The sequence below is a fragment of the Hakea prostrata genome, chromosome 10 (assembly GCF_041222555.1).
Source record: "Hakea prostrata isolate BN-2017 chromosome 10, UWA_Hpros_2, whole genome shotgun sequence".
Classification (NCBI taxonomy): domain Eukaryota; kingdom Viridiplantae; phylum Streptophyta; class Magnoliopsida; order Proteales; family Proteaceae; genus Hakea; species Hakea prostrata.
Genome location: NC_142609.1, coordinates 36,873,978 through 36,888,308, shown reverse-complemented (window position 1 = coordinate 36,888,308; position 14,331 = coordinate 36,873,978).

The window sequence follows — 14,331 nt, the reverse complement described above, 5'->3', positions numbered from 1 at the left end:
GAAGCTTCTACTGGTGAGGAGGTAGTAGTTATGACTAATGGGAGTATCCCAGTCAAGGATGTGCCGGCAAGGTGAAGAAACATTTATTGAAGTAAATTATTTACTGTTGTTCTTTGCATACATCCTTAAATTATCACCAAAACTGTAGGTTATGTTTAGTTACCAAAGACAAAGAGTAAGGGTGAATTTAAGTATCACGCCCAACATCCTATCTGGAGAGGATTTTTTTATTTTTATATGAGGTTCATCCGGGCCACCTTGCGCGCATCACGATTACATCCTCAAGGGAACTTTTATGTGAATGAGTGCAAACCCAAGTCCTCCCCTAGGGAGGTTGGGCCTTTAACCGCTTTACTAACCCATCATTGGCAAGAGATGAATTTCTCTTCTTCACCTTTTTTGTCATTTTTCTTCAATACTTCATCTATTTTATTTATTATACTTCAAGTTTTGCTCTATTTGGTGCCATCTCACCAATTAGGTATTGGAAATCTATCAACAAAACGAACCGGCTTCCAACCAAAGTGCGATATATCGCCCAGTTCGCCAAGTTAGCCACACAGCGAATAGGGTGATATGGTGAAATATCGCCGAAATTTGACAAAATTTTGACCCCCATTTTGGACGTATTTTTTTATCATTTTGAGCCCAAATTTGATACCTATCCTAATTTGATGCCAATATGTATTAAATTTGAATTATTTTCTATAAATTTTTCAGTTAATTTCTCCTACCTAGCCACATTCAACATATTACTTTATGAGGCCTAAATCATTGGGACATAATTGGAATGATTACCGGTTCACTCTGAAGATTCTATTACAAAATCCCTTCATAATTTAAATTATTTTATGTATATACTCTTCCTTAACCTCATTTGGCATGTTGACTTTTGAAGACTAAATCACTAGAATATAATTAGCAAGATTGTTCATTAATCTTGAAGATTTTGCTATAAAATGTCTTTCTATTTGAATTATTTCTAGAAATTATTCTTTGTAGATTTTCCTCCTAATTATATTTAGCATATTACCTTTTGAGTCTTGAATCATTGGGATAGAATTGGTAAGATTGTCTATTGATTCTAAAGATTTTACTGTAGAATCCGAGAGAAATCACCTAAAAATTGCAAGAAATAACATAAAAATCGCAAAAAAAAAAAAAAATATCTATATTTTTTATATATCTTGATATATCGAGAGAAATGGTGAGATATCAATGAGAAATCGGCAATATCCCGCCATATCAAATTTCAGTGCTGGGTTCATTTCGCCTAGCACCAAAATCACTGAATTTCGACAATATATCGCTAAAATTCGACGATTTTTCTTACTTGCTTCTAACAAGTACAAAAAATACAAAGCTGAAAAGGAATAAGGAAAGATGTTAATATAAGGAAATATATCAATGAACCTCTTTTTAGCATTCAATTGGAGTCTAGTTTTAATCATCATCTGTTGTAATTCGGTTCATTTTTGGATTCCAAATTGATTTGAATTACTAAACAACTTTTCATCTGCGACGACAATCATGTGCCTTTCAACTCCTTTACGAAGATGTAATCACCATGATACAATGCATGTAAAATATAAGGAAATTGTTACTAAAACAAAATGCATCTAATATGGATGAATTCATAATAAAATCATCATACATTTAACATGATATTTGTTTTTATTACCCCCTGTGCTTAAATATCTACAACACATTTTTCTTCTTCTTGTAGTTACCTTTTCTTCACTGGAAAAAACGAAAAAGTATCAATTGTGTTTATAAAATTCAAACAATTTAAGACATTGGAGTAAACCAATTATTGAAAGTTATTAAGTCGGTCGGTGATCTAGGGGTTGTATGGTAACGATTTTGGTACACTTATTTTGAAACATTTGCCATTCTTGGTATGGGAGTCACTGAAATTTTGTATGGTAAATTGGTCTAAAATTAGTTTGTCCGTTCAGCAAAAGTGTGCCGAAACAAGCATATGGGACACAAATTGGTTGTGCCCAAGAAACTTTAAATTGGAGCTTCTTGACATAAAAGCAATTTTGTCCCAAAATGCGGGGCACAATTGAGGCTCGTGTTTGTGCTTAGAGTTATCCATGTAATTTTTCACCATAACCCTAAGCTCTTTGCTCGTCTCTCTCGACGCTCTGTGGTGTCTCTCGTGTTGTTGAACCCTGGCTGGTCTCTCTTGACTCTCGCTGATCTCTCTACCCGAAGCTGAAGCCATTTTTGTGTAGCAAAGCCCTCTCTGTTTGGAAGTATCTCTGCAATTGATCTCTCTTCAATAGAAGACACAACAACCCACTTTTTCATCTTCAGAAGACACAAGGACCCACTTCTTCATCTTCATTCAATTGCGAGTGTAGGTATTTTCCACCTGTGATGATTGTTTCCTCTTCTCCCTGTCACACCCCACCCAACCTGGATCCGATAATACCCGAATACCCGAATACCCGTGGGGGTGATACATTGCAGGATCTAGGTTTAGTGACAAATCCATACAAAACATGATATAGCATAATTAAATGAACAAGAATAAATCAAGTTCAAGTAATAAATTACTAAATCTTAAATAATGATTACAATCATCTATTACTTCAAATCAAAACTAAACATCAGAGTCCTAGAAGAGAAAGAATATTTAAAGTTGCAGCGAAAAATCATTTAAGGAAGTTCTAAGGAAAAGAAACTCCATAAGAGCAATCTTGGCATGAACATGAAGCGTCATGAGCTTCCACTTCTTCTCCGACAACGCCCTCCTGGTAGCCATTTATCAAAGGATCCTCAGCATAGGAGGGGTCCTCATAACCTGTAGAGCAGTCTAAAGAAACAAACAAAATAAAAGAATGAGTGAGGTAACTAACATTCATGTCAATACATTCATCCATACTCCATATCATAATTCATAAAACAATCATGTATTTAATAATATAAACAATAAATGCATGGTGATGATATGAGGTTCCTAACTCTATAATGTAGTCTCTAAAGTAGACACGCATTAAGTCATACACCAATCTTCTTTGGGTGGTCTCATCACTCTTCCCTCACGGCACTCAAGCACGTCTATTGGGTTCTCTGTGGCAATTGGGTCAAGTCACATCAATCCATGGCTGGGGTATAAGTCATCACTCTCTCACATCATCATTGGTATAAGATCTGGCACGTGTCAAGGATTACTCTAAGCCCAATGCAAAGTCATACGGTCTCATACTACATATGGTCCGGATACTTCCCCTATGGCACCAACCAACTCGGTTCAGTATCTTTTCCCACCTAGAGTCAACGTATCCTATGGCACCAACCAACTCGGACTACGTTGACCCCTAACCCTATGGTCATCCACATATAATGGACATGATGCTCTCCATGTCCTCTCACGGGTCATTTCACCGGTCTTGAGCGCCCATGAGCCCTTGTCTATTATATGCAACCCTACCATCTCATGATGACAGTGGGCTTGCTTGATGCTCACAGGACCCAGCCACTGACATCACGGGTTAACCGGTTTCAATACCCCTACCGGAAGGGTAGTAGTACTCATGAGGTCACCTAGCCAAACACTTCTAGACATGCCCTACATATGTCAATCAGTAATTAAGGAAAGCGCCAAGGGCACCATAGGAATGCGTCACATACCGCCTCATCTGGTATCCTATGACAGAAATGCCAAAAGGGCATTCCCCATTCCCCAATGTTACCTAGACAATCACATAAGATCACTAGGGCAATGGGCGAATCTTCTTCATCTTAGTCGAAATTTTCTTTCTAAATTTGATGAAATATTTGGCTTAAGGGTTTCTGCGTCACCACCGGTATCGATTCTTTTTAGATTTGATGATATTTTCCTATATCACTTTTCATTTTCCCTCTATCATTCTGCATTTTAAGTTTAATAAAGGAAATTTGCAATTTCTTTTAGTTTTTGGCCACTCAATGTTATTTGTATATGGGTCATCACGGTATTCTGTGTTGTCTTGGTGGGTCATGGGTGTTTTAGGAGTGGTGTAAGGAGAAAGGCAGCTTTTTGTTCATGCTGGTTTATGGGTTTCGAATGATTCTCTGTTTTGAGTCCATGGAAGCATTGACTGTTCATGGGTGTGTTAGGAGTGGGGTGTAACTGTGTCTTGGTTCTCCTGATTTCCTGTGCTGTCATAAAATTATCCTTATCCTATTTGATGATATTAATTCGAAGAATGCTTTCCTTGGAGATATCTGAATCTTCCAATATGCGTTGATAAACATATTGATTTAGTACTGAAAGCTTGATGATGTTGGTTCATAGGGTATAATTTTCATTTTAGCTACTGACTTGCTTTGTATCTCCACTAGTTGAAGGGTTTTTCCTGGGTGGTCACCTATTTTTGAGTGGCCCATGACCAAGAATTGAGTTGTTTCCCATGTATTTTTGTTCTGCATTACTTTCCTGAGCCATCCATATGTTCCAGTGTGGGGGACAACTATGTTTCACTAGTTAGCTGATATTTGAACCAATTTTACCAGATTGAAAATTGGATCATTGGGTTTCAATTGCCAAGATATTTAAGTTTCGTGCCTTGGTTATTAGAATTTTGTCTGTGTTGGAGCTGTCTTTTGACTATATAAATTATGGCTCCTTTATATCTGTTTAATCTTACTTGTTTATGACAAAAGACTATATAAACAGTTACCTGAGTCTTAGTTTAAACTAGCATTATAATCCATAAGTTTTGAAGTTTAAGTTGCAACATTACCACATAAGGCAAGTGACATCTATGGATGGGTACTACAATGTGCAGATATATAATCTCAAACAGTAAACAGTCTGAAGCTTCAGGTTATATATATGGATCACAGACATTGAAATTTCTTCTATTATGCTTGTTCATGAAGTGTGTTGTGTATGTGCAGAGGAGAGAGAGAGGTACAAGGGATCAGTAGTTTTCATGTTATCTAATGCAGTTCTTGTCGCTTGAATGGCTCTCCTGAAGGGATGGTTGGGATTAAGGTACCAATGAAGAAAAGAAACAAAATATTTTAAACAGTGGGGAAGTTGGAAAACAGTTTGCTGTTTTGGACAGACTGCTTTCTAGCTTCCCTACAGTTTGTTTTCTTCTTGTGGGATTGGGGTTGAGAAGTGATTGGGGGCTTCATGTAATTGAATAAAGAGTTTCTTCACACAAGGGCTAATTGTTGAATGAGATTCCAGGAGGATATTATATGCTTTTAAGTAAGGTATCGAGTCTATGGACCCTCCTATTGTTCTTGATGGTGGGCTTTGGGGTCTTCCCATTGTTCTTTTTAACTTTTTCTTTCTTTATTTTCATGAATTCTATTGTTAATTTTCTTCTAATATCAATTCAGTTTCCTGGTTACCTGGAGGTTAATGAATACTATGTATATACTTCATGGCTGTCCCTAAGAGTTTCCAGTTCATTATGCCTGTTTTCTTTAAGTTAATGATTGTGGATTAGAACCTGAATTATTTTCTATCACAAAATTTTGAAAATAAATGACTTAAGTCCTTCGAGGTGACTTTCTTGGGTCTTCTGAATGCTTGCAGCTGTGGAGGTTTGGTTGATGAAGAACTTGAGTTTTACAGTAAAATGGTTAGACGATGCAGAGAAAATTGTGATGCAAAGACTCAAAGAGATTGTTAATGTGGTTGTTTGGAGGACTCTTTTGGGTAGTTGTAACTCCCATGGGAATGTGGAGATGGGTGAGAGAGTCATGAGGAATTGGAAATGGAGAAAAGTATAACAGAGATTATGTTCTATTGTTTATGGAAAAATATTCGAGTCCTCAACTTTCCCTCCTAATTCAATACTTAATATTTATGTTTTACAATGACTTTAGGCTCTAGACAGTTTAACAAATGTAAAAGTTCCCCTAATTGTATATAATTGTAATTCAAGTTTTAGAACATGTATTACCGACCAATGTTTATGAAAATGAGGAATGGAATAGCTTCATTGTGTTACTCTTTCCTCCCCACCGTTACCTACTATCAACATAAAGAAGTTGGTTTGCACTATCAAATATTATTCACCTTAATCTATTTTCCAAACAGTTTTGCAAGTTAGAAAAGGACAACACTCTAGACTTTTGTTTTTTATTTTTTTCATTAATTTTTGTTGTATACCTATAGAGACAGATGCAGCCATGGCACAAATGTTGTAGGTAAGACAGAGGATCAAGGAAAGGAGATTGATGTGCCTCACTGAGTGAAAAGATGGAATTTGGGCTAGAACCATTGTAAAAGCTCCCAATATGATCACAATTTTAGAGAGTTTCATGTTTTCATGTGAGCTTGATAGCAAGTAAATTAGAATATGATATATGTGGAAATATATGCCAGTGTTATTTATCCTATGTTGGAAAAGGAGGTTATTCTTTTTTCATTTATTTTAAAAATATTTTTTTCTCTCTAAAGAAAGGGCAAGAGAGGAGCTGGAATGTAAAGAACAAACATACAAATTTTATATCTGAATCAAGTGGTTGTGCTGTGAGTTTGATAGAGTTCAAATAATCTGTGAAGTTGACATTTTAGATTTTTGTTTTCCATTTTCTTGTTCTTCTCCACCTTGGTCTTTTGATTGGTCTCCTGAATGATCCTTGAAGTTTAGATTGCTCAATTTCAGTGGACCACACTGTCGGAAAATGATATTCTTATAAAACCTAGAATAGGGCAGAACCTTGTGAAGTTGCTTGGAGGATGATTTGAAGTGGGCTCATCTTCATTTCATTAGACCTAAATCTGTTATTGAAAACCCTAGATAAGACCAAATATATATGCCACAAATTCAAGTTCAATGTAATGTTCAATTTTCATATGTTCTGCTGCAAAAATAATCATAGTGCCCTACAAGAAAAATACAAGTATGACAACAAATTCAAGTTCAATTGGTCGTTCAATTTTCATATCTATGTGTGACATAGATATTCTGTCAATTGATGTGAATTTACCTTTTTTTAATTATTTTATTAAAAATAAAAAAGATACCCATTTTGTACATTGACTTTGTACATATCATACAAGATTCTATGCCAATTTTGCTAGAGAAACGTATTCATTTGTGTCCAATCATACAAGATTTTAGTATAGATTTTGTGCCAAAATTTTCCCAATTCGGCACAAAAGCATAAAAAGTCGAATTGAGAAATTTGACAGAGAATCGTTATCTTACAATCTCTTAGTTTCCTAAAAGTTGGAATCTTCTTGCCAAAGGATATTTTTTCTAGGCATGATATTTTTTCTAGGCGTGAGTTAATGAAGCAGTCTTGTTATTTTGTTTGGCATGCTCGTAATGAAGCCATCCAAAAAAAAAAAAAAAAAATCCATCCTTGCCCAATTGTCATTTGAAGATAATTTCAAAGTGGATAGATTTGTGAAACATTACAATGATATCCCTTAGAACCAAAGAAAGATTGATCCAACACAGATAACTTGAGCATGTGCATGCACCTTAACCAAATTGGTCAATATCTTCTCATACTTTCGTCTTAATTGCAGGCACCAATGCAATTTTAACACATCCAACTTCAAATGATCAATAGGCCACACTTTCATAGTTCGTATTCTTCCTGGAAATTAGAATCAAACGATTTTTTACCCTTTTGTTCCACATGAGATTTTTGTTCTCATTGAGCTCATCTTAGGACACCTGCATAAGCAAACACCAATGTAAGGAATGCAAGGAATGAACCATGTTAGGGATGGCTGTTTTGTCAAGTTCGAGGTTGTAAGTGTATTTGTCAAAAGCAAGGCTGCATCTATGTTGTGGACCCAATCAAAGCTCTTCTAACAGCTTGGCGAAAGTATAAATAGTGTTGCAATGGAATGTGCACCTAGAGCAAGTTTGACAATGAAATCGTCTCTTCTGTCATTATTCTCATCATATGAGACACCTAGCCTTTATCTTCTTTTTTTTTTTGACCTTTTTGTTATGTCAATACTTTTCCCTAATTTAGAAGTTACTATTTGCTAGGATGAAGATGCCTCTAATTTTGTGATGATGAAGGCTGAAGAGTCTTCTAGGAATATTAGGAATAGTATTTGATGTTATTGTTTTGGTCTTGTTGTACTTGTTTCTTCTTTCAAACCCCCCCCCCCCCAAAAAAAAAAGGAAGAAAAATGTTAAACTAAAATTTGTTTTGCACAACATGTTGGGTGTTTGGTGAAGAAATCTAAAGAAGGCTGATTTTGTCAATGCAGTTGTTTTTGGGTTACTTGAGGCATAGTAATATACAAATTCAAGAATCACAGCCACATAATACTCTCACCAATTGCCCATCAGATGGAGACATTTTCTTCACAACCAAGAGGGGCATGGCCTTTCTATCTTATATCTAAATTACTAGATATTTCTCTATCTTTATCACTCTTTTTTCTTTATGGATGATGCTTCAAATGTGATGCCCTATGTACACTATGGTTGTGTTGGCATTGCAACTGGGGGGATTTTCTTGGTTGTAACACCACCAATCTTTTTTGTTATTCTTCTCCTTTTGTTCCGAAGAAAAAGAAATGTCTGAAACTAAAAACCCAATAAGTTAACTTTCCTAATAGATCCTTGACATTCGACTTGAAATAAATGGCGAGGTTTAATAACACGATAGTGTTGGGTTCGGGTGTCTTGTATTATAGGGTTCACATAATTAATTACAATTTGATTGTATTTGTAATTGGAAGGGCTATAGGACAATTACTTGTACATTGATAAAATTGTAATTATATGGGGACTAGGGTTTTGGGTTTCCCAATAAATAGTCTCCGTAGAATAATTCTAGAAGGATCTATCCCTGGAGGGGATGGGGCAAACAAAAGGTAAAACTTTGTGAGGTATAAGAGTGGTGAGATTTTCACGAATATTGGAATCTCGTTTTTCTCTTTGGTGGATGTAGGCAATTTTGTCGAACCATGTTAAATTCCTTGCCGTTGTGAATGCGTTTTACTTCTGTTCTTTTTCAAGGTTCAAAATGTCGTCGATGTCGCGTGTCGATGGAAGTTGACACCATCGACACGAAGACATATTGCAACATTTCAGGCGACTTTTGGATTGGTGTCGGTGAAAAATTGACCCCCAGTTTCCGTGGGGGGGGGGAGTGTACTTGGAGTCATTTTGGCCTGAATTTTCTTGTGTAACCTAATTTGAGGCCAATAAACACACTGGGAGGAAGTTTTTTTTTGTCCAAAATATCACCTAAACTAATGTTCCTGATCGGCACATGCTCGACTGTATGCGAGCAAAACTGGAAGTTTGAAAAATTTGCAGATCTGTGTGAAATCCCGTTTGATTGGCCCAAACAATATAATAGCCAACAATAACAAAGCAAGATGTACTTGTAGATGTCGAAGATCAGAGCAAAATAGGGTTACAATGCAAGAAATAGGAGAAAGAAGCTTTGGAGAAGAGAGAGAAAATGGCAAAATATTGCCAAAAAATGTTGACCAAAATTCAGCTAAATATTGGCGACACTTGCGATGTATTGGGGACTTTTGGCGGCATATCAGCGACTTTTGGAATTTTCCATGTCACATATGGGATTTGTCTAATTCCATCGACATGGAGATACATCGCCGACATTTTGTACCAAGTTCTTTGTACCAAGTTCTTTTTCGTGATTGTGCAACCTTCCCCAACAAGTGCTATTAGAGCAAGGTTTGGTGGATTGTCGCTAGAGGTATGCAGAGATCCAGGAAGAAGAGGAACAATACAAGGAGAACAAAGAAGGTTTCGAGGTATAATTGAAGATATGATTCTTTGGTTTTAGAGGTCATGAAATTGTGTTTTTCCTTATTTATCACAATTATTCAAACTGCGCGATCTATCATAGTTGAGAATGTGGGAAGTTTAAAAAAGGAGTTGTGAGTTGTGACAATCGGTTTTGGTTGTTGAGTTGAGGAAATATTGATTTTGCTTCAGATCGTGGATCGAGGAAAAAATAAAAGTGGCCATCGGTGCTTTGGTCGTAACGAAGAGAGAAGGAAAAGCTTGATTGTTCTGTTTGAAGTTTTTTTAACTTATTTTTGGTTTTGATAGTATTAATGTGAGTAATGATTATTAGGGGGATAAAAAAGGTGAAGACAAGTTAGGGGGTGAAGGCAGGACCAAAAACGGGGACAAACAAAAGAAAAAAACCATTTCATTCAATGGGAAAAAACAAAGAACTTTTGCTTTTGTAGAATCCATTTTGTACAAGTTGTTTCCACAAGATTTTGTGTGAATGTGTTTTATACATGGTTAGGTGTTCTTATGGTTTCTGGCCATTTTAGACTCAATGGAAGTGACCGATCGAGGAGATTTTGTTTCGTTGGTATTGATCTTGTGGATTTGTATAGGGATCAATGGTTATTAAGGTTGATGACACGTATTGTGACACATATTAGGTTTTTTTCCGCTAAAAGGGTCATTTTATAAAGTGAAGAAGAAAAAGAAAAAAAAAATACAGCAATTAGAACCTTAAGAGGAACCAACCTCGCTCACCCGCAACAATAGTTGCCCCCAATACACCTTTCCTCACTGGTTCCTACTCACATTTGATAACTATTAACCGTTAGAATTGGGCACTTAGTGACATCCACTTTTGGTTCAATGACACACAAAATGTCTGGTTGATGAGTCATTAACAAAAGTTTAAAAGCCCTCCTCCCAGATGCATTACCAATGCCGTGAATATTCCAAAAGAAAAGCTTCATAGTAACAGTTAAAGGAATGTTGAAATAGATAGAGCTCCAGTTAACACCCGACAAAGGGTGCATGCAAACAAAATTTGTAAGTTGTTTAGGTGCCAAACAAGGGCAAGTCTAGGAATCAATGGGTGACTTTGGCTTCGAATTCAGTGATTGGTGGAGATCTCTTGGAGCATGCTATAAGAATGGGAGAGGTGAGCCACATCACACTGTATAGCGACAATGAGTTGTACAAGACACCCCATATGAGGGGGTGTGCACCATGATGGTTTTAGTGATGGAGGTCAGGAAAAACATCTTTGTAGGGGATGTAGACCATGCCGTAAGGTGTGGTAGATACATTGAGATGGGTAATTGCAGATTCAACATCATCAATGGTCTTCTTTAAGGTGGTTTGTAGAATTCAAGCCAAGGTGGAGATTGTTGGATTTAGGTGTCTTATATTATTAGGGATATTTCTGAAAAATCAACCAAAACCCTAGCAACCACTCCATCTCAAGCTCTTCCAAGAGTTCCACAGCTGTTAGGAGTACCACAACTGATCACACACTAGCTACTATATCCAAGAAGGACTCTACAATTGGTACTCACAAAGACTCTTCCAAGAGTTCCATAGCTGATTAAACACTAGCTACTACATCCAAGAAGGACTTTATAATTGGTATTCAAAAAGACTCTAGCCAATTCAAAGAAGAGTTTGATATAGATTACAATTGCTACAAAATTGTGGTCAATATTTTATGTAATATAAAACACCTATCTTCATGTAAACAAACATTGTAACTTAGGGTATCTAGAAGACCACAACTACAAGAGTCCTGGAACACTGATGAACAAAAACTCTATTTCTATTTAAGGAAGCCACATACACAACTCTTTACAATAGTGAAAACATCTGAAACTCTCCCGTGGACGTAGGTTGAATTCAACCGAATCACATAAATCTTAATGCTTCTTTCTCTCTCTGTCTCACACGCACACTATCTCTCCTTCTCCTTGAACCTCTCTCTCTCTCTCTCTCTCTCTCTCTCTCTCTCTCTCTCTCTCCCTCTCTCTCTCTCCTCAACCATCATTCTCTAGCATATATTCTAGGGGTCCATAAAATTACAGTTTGGTTGTATTTATAATAGAATAGGTTTTGGGTTAATTACTTGTACGAGGATAAAATTGTAATTATGTGGGAATGACAGTTTTGGGTTTTTCTATAAATAGTCTCGATCTGTAAGATAATTCTGGAAGGATCAATCCTTGTAGAGGATTAAGGTATCCATCTTTATAGAGGATGGGAGCAAACAAAAACGTAGTAATTTTTAGGATTATCGAAATCTTTTCTTTTTTTTCTTCTCTGGTGGATATAGGCAATTTTGCCGAACCACGTTAAATTTCTTACAGTTGTGAGTGCATTTTGCTTGTGTTCTTCTTTAGATTGTGCATTCATCTCCAACAGGTCTTTCCTTATTTACCATCATTCCAGTTAGGGGTGCAAGTTTGGCCTTGGCGGCCCTGACCCGCCCTAAGCCCGAATAGGGTTTGGGCCAAAGATTTTGGCCTAAGGGCGGGTTAGGGCCAAAATATTCTGGCCCTGAACTAGGGCCAAGGGTGGGCTTGGGATTACTCTCTGGCCCGCCCATCCCATCCGCCCATCAGCGATTTTGGCCCCGATTCTAGCTAGCCCTGATTTCGGCCCTGATCTCGACCCTAATCTTGGCCCTGATTCTGGCCTTGATTTTTGGTCCTGATTCTGACCCTGATTCGAGCCTGGACCCTCCACCCATATGGAGAGGAATTAATTATTTACCATGGATTTTTTCTGGCCTTGATTCTGGTCCTGATTTTTATTTTGGACCTGATTCTGACCCTGATCTTGTCCCTAATCTTGGCCTTGATTTAGGCCCATGATTTTGGCCCTGATTTGAGTCTGGACCCTCCACCCATATGGAGAGGAATTAATTATAATCCACATGGGTGAATATTTGACAATTGTCAAATTTTTAAATAATGATCATGTTTTGTAAAAAATTAATAAAAATAAATTATATATTCATTACAATGTAGTAAGCATCAACTTGATTTTGGCCTGATCCTGACCCTAATTTTGGCTCTAGTCTTAATGTTAATTTGACCCTAATCATGTATTAGATTTGTACCTTAATCTTCACATTAACATTGATATAACTATAAGTCTCGACTTTGACTTTCAGTCATTTTGATCATATTAGACTATGAGTTCACTTTTTATATTATTTTTAAGATAATTTTTATTTTTCGAACTAAGTCATTTTTAATTCCAAAAAATCATTGATTTTTTTTTTTTGGGACTAAGGCGAGATAATATATTATAAATAATAAAAGCTACTATATAGAGAATTAATATCTAACAAATCTAGACCTCAATTTCTCATCATGAATATTGACATCTTTCTTTTGCCTCCAATGTGATATTTCAGTAGAAGGGGAAAAAAATATTAAGGATAGATAACTATGTTTGTAACAAAAATATAATTTTCTTTAACTACGAAAAAAACATCAATACTAAATTATCGTTGATTTACTTGTTAACAAAGTTTTGAATTTTTTTTTTTTTTGTTGAATAAGGATATCAATGGGCGGGGTTTTTAATTTCCATCACCAAAGTAACGGGAGAGGTTTTCAATTTTCATCGTCAAAGCAATGAGAGACTTTCAAAGATCAATATAAAATTATGGAGTATGAATTTATTTATGTTTAAAACAACGTTATCAACTTATTGATTATTTATCATTTTGTATGAGCTTGAATCATTTTATATTTCTATGAATTTTAGTTTACTTATGATACTTTTATTTTTATTATTATTATATATTTTTTTTATGAATTTACATTTGATATTTTAAGTCTAAGGATAGGACCAATTAAGGCTTGGGCCAAGATAGGGTAAATCAGGGCCAAAGACAAGGCTAATCAGGGTCAAAGTCAATTAGGACCAGAGATAGGGCCAATTAGGGCTAATCAGGGTCAGGGCCAATTAGGGCCAGGGACATGGCCAATTAGGACTAATCAGGGACAATCAGGACCAATTAGGGCCAGAGTCAAGGCCAATTAGGGTCAACCCATCCTGACCTTGCCCAATTAGGGCCAATTAGGGCCAATTAAGGCGGGAATGGGCTTGGCTTGGCCCTGTAGGGCTTAGGGCCAGGGACAGTAATCATTGGCCCTAAACTAGAGTCAGGGCGGGAATTGGCTCAGATTAGAACATATAGGGCTGGGCTTGGGATTGCAAAAGCCCGGCCCAACCTGGCCCAGTTGCAGCCCTAATTCCAGTTTGTAGTAAGCCCAGTTTGGCCTAGTTTCTATCATTTCATTGGACTTACTCTCCTCTCAAAAGTTTCATCCAAAAAAGAAAGGAAAATTTACCTCTCCTCCACTTATATTTTAAAATAGTCAAATTATACTCTCTTTTTTTATTTTTTATTTTTTATTTTTATCCTTTTAGTCTATTAAAGCAATTTCTTTTTTGTTTTTTCATTTTTTTCTTTCTATAAGAGTCCATCATAGGTGATTAGGTGTGTTTCTATTATTTATTTTTTCCTTCCCTTTTTATAGAAGCTTTTTATTTTTATATTTTAATTTTCTCTTTGATCGAGGACTTTCTATCCGCATCGAAAATAATTACACAA